Source organism: Chinchilla lanigera, unplaced genomic scaffold (assembly GCF_000276665.1).
Source record: "Chinchilla lanigera isolate Chin_1 unplaced genomic scaffold, ChiLan1.0 scaffold00001, whole genome shotgun sequence".
NCBI classification, from domain to species: Eukaryota; Metazoa; Chordata; class Mammalia; order Rodentia; family Chinchillidae; genus Chinchilla; species Chinchilla lanigera.
The window spans coordinates 41,834,990-41,843,246 of record NW_004955402.1 but is presented as its reverse complement, the minus strand read 5'-3'; the positions used below and the strand labels follow the sequence as shown (position 1 = coordinate 41,843,246).

Genomic DNA, 8,257 nt, shown 5'->3' with positions numbered 1-8,257 from the left:
TGCACCCCTGCGGGGTCAGGGAGCGTCTATTTGGAGCAATCTATTTGGAGCAATAGCATCAGCCACCCCAGGGCAGTGGCTCATGCTTTAGTCACCTACATCTCAATCATACTGATGCTCTGCTAATTAGCATATTGCGGAAGTACATTTCAGTGTGAAAACAATCACTTATTAATCAACATGAAAAATGTTATACACAGATTCTAGCAAATGGTAAAACCAAAGGTGCCTGAGACAGTGGGTTGGAGACGCCCTGCCCTTCCCTTGCCAGCACAGAGTCTGATATTTGAGGGGAAACTTTAGCCCCCCTATGCAGGATACTCAGGAGGTTGGTCTTAAATGTTTCTATGTTCAGTCCTTAAGCTTGGAGGTTTCCTGCTGTCTGATGCTGCCCAGGAGTCACAGGAGCCTGCCTGGGAAGTGTGGTTAGATCTATCTGGAGTGTGCCTGTGGTCTGAAATAGGAGAGAAGGCTCAGACTTCACTGAGGCAGATGTTATACATGATTCTGTACATATTTTCTTACTAAAACATGTTAAATAAATGTCTGTATGTGGCAGCATTTAGTGTTGGAATTATTTTATTTAGGATCTGGCAGGGACTCATGAGAGAGCAATAAATCTTGTCCATCACAAAACCTCTGAGTAGCTACCAAAAGAACCTAAGTGTCAGACATGACCAAACTGACTTAAATCAGTTCATGACAGTGATATGAATAGTCCTTTCAGGGCAGAACAAGCAAGCTTTTAAATTTTTCTATCAGTTGTACTTTTACTGTCAAGGGTAATTGTTTAGTAACAGCCTAGACCTTGGTATTCACAGACATGCATTGCCCCAAGTGCTATACCATGGCTCTTTCTTTTCACTCCGTGATTAGTAGACACTTTCTTGTGCTTTCAGGCATGTTTTGAGGCTGACAGACCTGGGCTCAAATCTTGGCTCCATTACTGTACTGCTTAGGGCAAGTTATCTAACCTCTCAAAGCTTCAGATATCTCTTTTATACAATGATTGTTGTCTTTAATATGATAGTGAGAGCTCATGCCCTTATATATCTTGCTTTTGACACAGTAGCTTTGTGAACCAGGCTGATTTCATTCAATTTATAGAAAACAAAATTTAAGTTCTTCTTAGAGCCACATATTATTGAGTGGTGCAGCTCAGAAATGAGTTAAAAACTTCTGAAATTAAATTGTTTTTTTTTTCTCCCAAATCAGAGATAGAAGTATAAGTACAGGCATGATTCAGACATCTAAATATCACTAATTGGAAAAACATGCTGTACATTTGAGGATGGCTGCTACCTGAGGGCAGGGATATAATCTGCTCTCATGAATTGAGTCATGCTCGTTTCTATTTAACAATAAAAATGTAGTATTTGGAAGTCTTAATTAAATGAGAGGGGTTTTTTGTTAGTTTGACTTTTTTGTTACCACACTAGATTGGCATAGTCTTCATTTCTCTAAACTCTTGGCTTCTTCTTTGTTTTTACCACTTATTTGTGATGGAAAGTTACGTCTTCACAGCAGGAGTGATTTAGTGGTATACGACTTACCTCTCCAACCAACCAAAGCATTCCTGACTTATCAGCAGGTTTCCAAGTGTAACACTGGATGGCCAGCAGCACAAGATTGACACTGGTTCCTGGGCTTAGATGCCACTGCTACCATGTGATCCTTATGTTGTTGCATCCCAGCTTTTGTATTTGTGAGGAGAGCATAATAATGGTTCCTGTTCTAAGATATGCACCCTGCAAGGTTGATGTGTAGGGCAATGAGGAAGAATTGTAGAGGTGATAGCATAGTGGTTGCCACAATGGTTGATTACCACTATCATTATTCATTCATGTATTCATTTATTTCTGTGGTGCTGGACATGGAGCCCAGGGCCTCATGCATGCTAGGTGAGCACTGCACCACAGAGCTGTACTTCCAGTAAACCACCATCACTCTTAATTCTAGTAGTAATTATTTTCAGTGAACTATTGTGGACTAACAAGTACTTCCTCTTGCTTGATGTGTCTACATGGATTTATTCCTGTGTTTAATTTTCTTCTTGTAAATGATTCCCCTCCTTGAACATAGCCCCTTTTGAAGGAGAGAAGAGTCCAGGGAGCAGTAAAAATAAGAAGGGGTTTGCAATAGCTATAACCAATATTTCAGTGCCTGTTGACTAAAGGATGCTCCATCCCATCAAACAGCTTTAACCAAAGGCTGGATGAATGGATGACCTCCTGTCAATGAACTACCAAAGTAAGGAAATATTTTCCTCCAATGAGTCCAGTGTGTCACTCATAGGGTTTTCCTAGATGATGACATTTCTCTATTTTTGGTTAACCTGAAGGGGCTAATTGGAGGCCAGAGACACTTAGCCTTGAAATTTATCAGCTCTAGTCACTTTTCACTTTCTGAGTGACAGTGGAGGCTGGGAATAGCAAAGGTGGGAGAGGGCTTGGTGATCATCTAGTTTAGCTTTGGTATAAGCTGGGAATATTTATCCAACTGTTCACTAAGATGATGCTCTGTCATAAGTGTCTAATTTACACTGGTTCATGGGATTTTTTTTCAACTTGCATAAACTCTGCCTATGGTTAATAATTATTTACAAATATAGAAGTTGTAATTTATTTTTTCATAAAGTGAGTCCCTACATCACAATGAAATCATTTGAGAGGGTTGACACAGAAAGGATTGGGGTTATGGAAAAAACTGGGAAACCATAGGCTTTGTGGTTGTGTTTTAAAAATTTAACTGTGTATCAGAATCTCTGGAAGAGCTTTGTAAAAATATGAATTGTAGTAGAACGCAAAAAAATACTGCAGTATTTAACTCCTCTTTTGGCAGTGTGATTTGTTGTTTTTCCATTAAGAAGTGGAACCTCTTCCCACTCCTCTTGCTGTGAATCTGGGCTGGATTTTGGTTCTCTTCTGTTAGGAGGATGCAGCAAAAGTGATCGTACCAGTTCTATGCCAAGGCCTCAAGGGGCTGCATGTGCTTTGCCTGAACCCTGGAGCCCACTGGGAGATGAAAAACAACAAAGGCCATTGTCCAAACTAAGGCCACTGAGACTTTCTAGCTCCCAGCCAACCAGGGAGCCGACAGCAGATGTGAGCCCACCAAAGATGAGAACCATCACCCAGCTGGGCTCAGCTCAAACTGACAACCAAAAGATTTGAGAGCTATACACACAATTGCTATTTTGAAATGTTTTACAATGATTTTTGTTTTTAATTTTTAGTTTTAATTGACAATAATTGTTCATATTTATGGGGTCCCATATGATACATAGTCATTCTTTTAAGCCACTAAGCTTTAGAGTGGTTGTGCAGCAAAAGCCAACTGGTACAACCATGCGTGAGGTTCATTCACATTGAATCAGGTTGACTGGTTTAGGATGGACTCAACAGGTCTTCAGAGCTCTCTGGGTAAATCCAATGTACAGCCAGGTGACAATCACTGCTCTAGATAAAGGGTCCAGTGCTTCATGGGCTCAGTTACAGGTGGGCTGGGTGAAAAGCTTGACTTAATGAGACTTCTTTGAAGTTTGAGGATATCTAAGTTTAAAATGAAAGAACTCTTTTACTCATTAGTTTATAAAAAATAATAATCCAAAATCTTATCAGTACAAAAAAGAGAAATGTCTCTAAAACCTTTTGACAAACAAAAATCTGGGAAGGACTTTATATGTAACTTCCTCTACATAACTTTAACTTTGCAGGTGGGGGAACTGAAACCCAGAGAGTTTCCATGACTCTTAAAAGCCACATAACTAATTTTGGGGGAGTCTCCATCCCATATGGGCCCTCTGGCTCCAAATTTGTCTGTATTTCTTGGCTCTTCTAAAGGATGACAGTGATCTGATCCTCCTTTGGACTTGCCACATGCGACCTCATAGAATATGTACAAAAATAAGGTTAGGACAGGTTATCGCTAATAAAGTGTTAAGAACAAGGTAATTTATGGGGAATTCCTAACCTTATGATTGATAACAAGGACAACAGATTTGTTGATTATATATCTTGTATCCCATCAGAGATTGAAATGGCAATCTAAGTACAACTTTAGTGTTCTTTATGAAACTATAATGGGATACAGTAGGAGGAAGTGTGTTAAATTATTCTTGTTTTTTTTTTTGAGATAAGGTCTCACTATGTTGCCCAGGCTGGTCAAACTCCTAGGCTTGGGTAATCCTCTTGCCTCAGCTTCTTGAGTAGCTGGGACTATTTGCACTCACCACTGTACACAGCTAAGTGCTCTTTTCTTTCTAAAGAAAGAGAGAGAAGGAAAGGGAGCCATGCTCAATGAATTAAAGCAGTTTATTTGACATTAATTGCAGAATTTACAGCACTACCATTTAATGATAGGAATAAAAATAGAAATAATCCAGTGTAAGCGACCTTGTAGACAAAACATCAGGATGGGAAGTGAGCAAACTTGAAAATTCAACTAACATTCAAAGAAATCTTCTGGAGGATTGAGAACTTCTCTAGATAATGAAGTGTGAATTTTCACCCTACTGGGACTTCACTTAACATATGCCCTGATATCCACCCCTAGCACATCTTTCATTAGCTGATGCATGTGTCTGAGATGGGGCAGAATCTTCATTACAATATACTTTGAAATATAGCTCAGGGTGAAAAGAAAATAATATGGATCAGTGTTTGGGTTCTCTTTTTCAAATAGAAGGAAGTACAGATTTTAGGAGTGTGTTTTCCTGGGTTTAAGCATGAGAAGTGATGTCAAAGGGACCAACTAAGAATACCAGTTTAAAGGTTTTTCAGTATAATTTTCTTGGAGTTCATATCCATAAAAGCAAAGAAAAAGAATAGGAAGTATGCATATGACTCTGATCTCTTGTCCTCATTGACTCTGGTTAGCAACCTATAACTGGTAGCTGGGTTTCTACTTAGGGGCTGAGTTTCTGGCAGAGCCACTTAGCCAGCAGGTGGCAGAATATGGTCTTTGACTTGGTGACCCATACTTTATATAGCCGTTTCCCCATGGGTCTTTTTCCTTTTTAAACTTTAAACAGAGCTGGGGCAAATTATTCTCTTTACCTCCTTTCTGTCATTATAATCATACAATAAAGCAATCAACAGACTAGAAGGATTCAAGCCCCACAGGCCAGCATGTGAAATTAAATGTTTTAATACTAAAAATAAACACATCTGAGGCAACACCTAAGGTGAGAAAACAGCCTGGAGTGAGTTGGATCCTGAGAAAGCCAGATGAAAGACAAGATATTGGACTTGTTTTCACTCACTTTTGTGGGAAGGTATTATTTCTTCGAAAAAATCACTGACGAAGAAAGAATCCATGGAAACTACACTGATGAATTATTAACTTGGGTAGAAATATCCAAATAGGAAAGATGGAAAATTGGCTAGGCTTTTTCTCTACAGTCCAGGAAACACCTTTGAGAAAGAGAGCTAATTAGAATGTTGGTCAGTTCCTAAGGAGCCTTTGCCCTTGAAGTTCTTTGGCATCCTAGGTTTGTGGAGAAAAGATTGAACTGTTCCTGGATTGAGGGGAAAGATAAGATTTGGTGACTGGAGAAAGGGATTAAAAAAGAAACCAATACTAAGATTATGACTGTACTGTAAGTCCCCAATCTACAAATGAGTTCCATTCCAGGAGAATGTTTGTAATTGGGATTTGTTGGTATCTGAAACAAAATGAGTCTTATACAGTACACCTGTGGAAGTTCACAATTCAGATGTTCATAAGCCAGGGACTCACTATATCATGTTAGTCCCTCCTTCCAAACTGCATCAGTTCTTTATCAATTTCTCACATGTAAAGTTTGTACTCATTTCAGAAATCCCAATATGCCAGGTGTTTTATAACCTTTCCTGATGAGAAATTTGCTGGCACCACTTGGGCTTGTGAGGAAAGTAACACACAACATAGTGAAGAAAGAAAAACATCCTTTAGCCTGAAGAGAGTATCCATCAATGATATAATTACCTACACCATAGCTAGGGTGAGTCTAGATACCTCCATCTTTCTTCCCAGGTAGCAAGTCCCCTGAACATTTTCAAGATCTGAAATAACCTTTCCTAGCTAGTAAGCTAAATGAGCCAAATGCCAATTGAGCGAAAGCAAGGGTTACTGGAGGAAAAACCCAAGTTCTGTAACTTTTGAGTGGGTATTTCAAGCAGAGATAAAGTGAGCATTGATGGGCTAAGTTCTCTCTTGGCTCTAGAGTTAGGGTTTAGCACGACCCTAAGAGACAGCAAAAGGATGGCAATGCGCACGCCTGCCCAGAGATAGGAGCAAGGCACAGAGAGACAGCAGGGTCTCTTTTTCCTTCCTGAAAATTTTCAGATCAAAATGGGAAAGTGAAATGTAATTTAGAAATAAAACATTAGAAAATTCTGTTCCATACCATTTTATGCTTTTCAAAAAATAATCTTCAACTGTTAAGGACAGGATAGCTAAATATTATGCAGAAGATGGGTGGAAAGGGGGCTTGATTTAGAAAAGCTCCACTGCACTGAGTGAACTGGGGCCCTCTGCAGTAGTGAGGGTGGAAGGAAGTCTTTCAGTGGTGGCCCAGAAAGAGCCAACCAGGTAGGCCACCACAGCTTTGGCTGCAAGAGTACCTGGTGAGTCACAGAAGATGTGAGGCTGCCATCTTCTCTCTCTTCCTTTATACGAATTGAGGTTTGCCTTCATGCTGGCATGTGCTCAAGGCCAAGGGATCTCAGAGAAGTGTTGGGATGCAAAGGGAGTGAGGTTAGAGAGTTTGGGCCCAGCTCTCTTTAAAGCTGACAGATACGGAGATCTCTTCCTAGTCTCCCAAACCTACCTTCTAGCCCACGACCTTCTTTGGTTCCCTGGCCCAGGTTCATGTTCTCCCAGGATGGCAGAGAGAAAACCAGGACAAGGGGAAGTAATTCCATCGTTCTGTATCTCCAAGGAAAAGGACATCCATTGGCACAAAGTATTGAGTAAAAACCCTTTAATAACAAAATAACATTCACAATGTAGCTACTTCAGTTGTCTGGAAAACTCAGCTTACACTTGATTCAACATATCACTTTCCACAAAGTTAAAAAAAAGGACATAAAATGGCAAACAAAATATACCTCGAATTTCATAAGACAAGTCTTGGAAAATCCTAGTGAGCCAGACCCCTGCATTGCCTATAATCAAAAGGGCTGGACACGCTCATGTCTCAGACACCCCTCTGTTTTCTCCAGACGGAAAATGCATTTGAACTTTGTAGATACTACAATATCTGCATCAAGAGGAACAGTTTGTAGGTTTGTGAGTGTCAAGAGAATTTACTGAAACAAATATCAATTTGATTTATTGCGGAAGAACATATAAAGCTTTCTGAATGATTAAACACTATTACAATCATCCACTGTCTTACAAAAGCCAATTTTAAAATTCTTGTATCCATTCCCATCTTTGGCAGATTAATAAAAGGAAAAATAAAAAGACTATATTACAAAGTTTTCATTATCACAAGCTACCTTATAAGGCCAAATGAAAATGTTTCTTTGTATTACTAAAGAAAGCACATTCCCAACATATTCTCATTGACAGATAAGATGAATGCTCTACTGTCTGTCGGTGATTTCCAATATTTTGCATAGCAAATTGCTGTGTTTCTGTCATTGCTTCCTAGTCTGCAGTATCCTATGCAAAATGAAGTCTGCTTGGCAACTGATTTGGTTTTATGTAAGCATATTGGTTGAAGAAATAAGTATGAACCTTGAGAATGGATCTCAGAACCCAAATATAAACATGTTTTCCCAATTCACTATAACTGAAAAATACTTCTTAAGATACAGAAATCTCAGATAATTGGAGAATTTAAAGATGGTTTCTCTAAACTGAGTCTGGAAATGTATATACTCCTTTGTAGAAGAGAGGTATAACACTATAGGTTAGGTAAACTTTATGCCAGAATCATCCCTGACTCCACGATACAGCTGCACAGGTGAAATTTTAGGGAATGGCCATGTATTTTTGCACAAATCACTGGAGCTATAAGTTGATAGGGATATTCAAGAGAGTGAACCAAAAAAAACCCCAGAGAAGAATTATTGATATTGATGTTATTTGAGTTTCTACTGGGAACTGACCTGACAACAAAATACTAGAAGAAACCACACAGTCAAAAATAGCCATTCCAAACAGAGACCCAAGGGAGCTAGAGCCGGATGAATTAACATCACCATCGACATTTCCAGTTAGGTTTAAGATTGTGAACATGAAGCCAAAATAAGTAATTTCTGTGGAA

At 39.2% G+C, this 8,257-nt stretch overlaps 1 protein-coding gene across 1 annotated transcript in view; it reads right to left on the bottom strand.

The window, feature by feature from the left end:
- Positions 1–3,464: 3,464 nt before the first annotated feature.
- Onecut2 (one cut homeobox 2) overlaps positions 3,465–8,257 on the bottom strand; it is a gene marked incomplete at its 5' end in the record, with an annotated part of 57,502 nt that continues 52,709 nt past the window's right edge. The window contains 2 exons of the mRNA XM_005372974.2: positions 3,465–3,551; positions 6,812–6,909. The remainder of the gene's footprint in view (positions 3,552–6,811; positions 6,910–8,257) is intronic.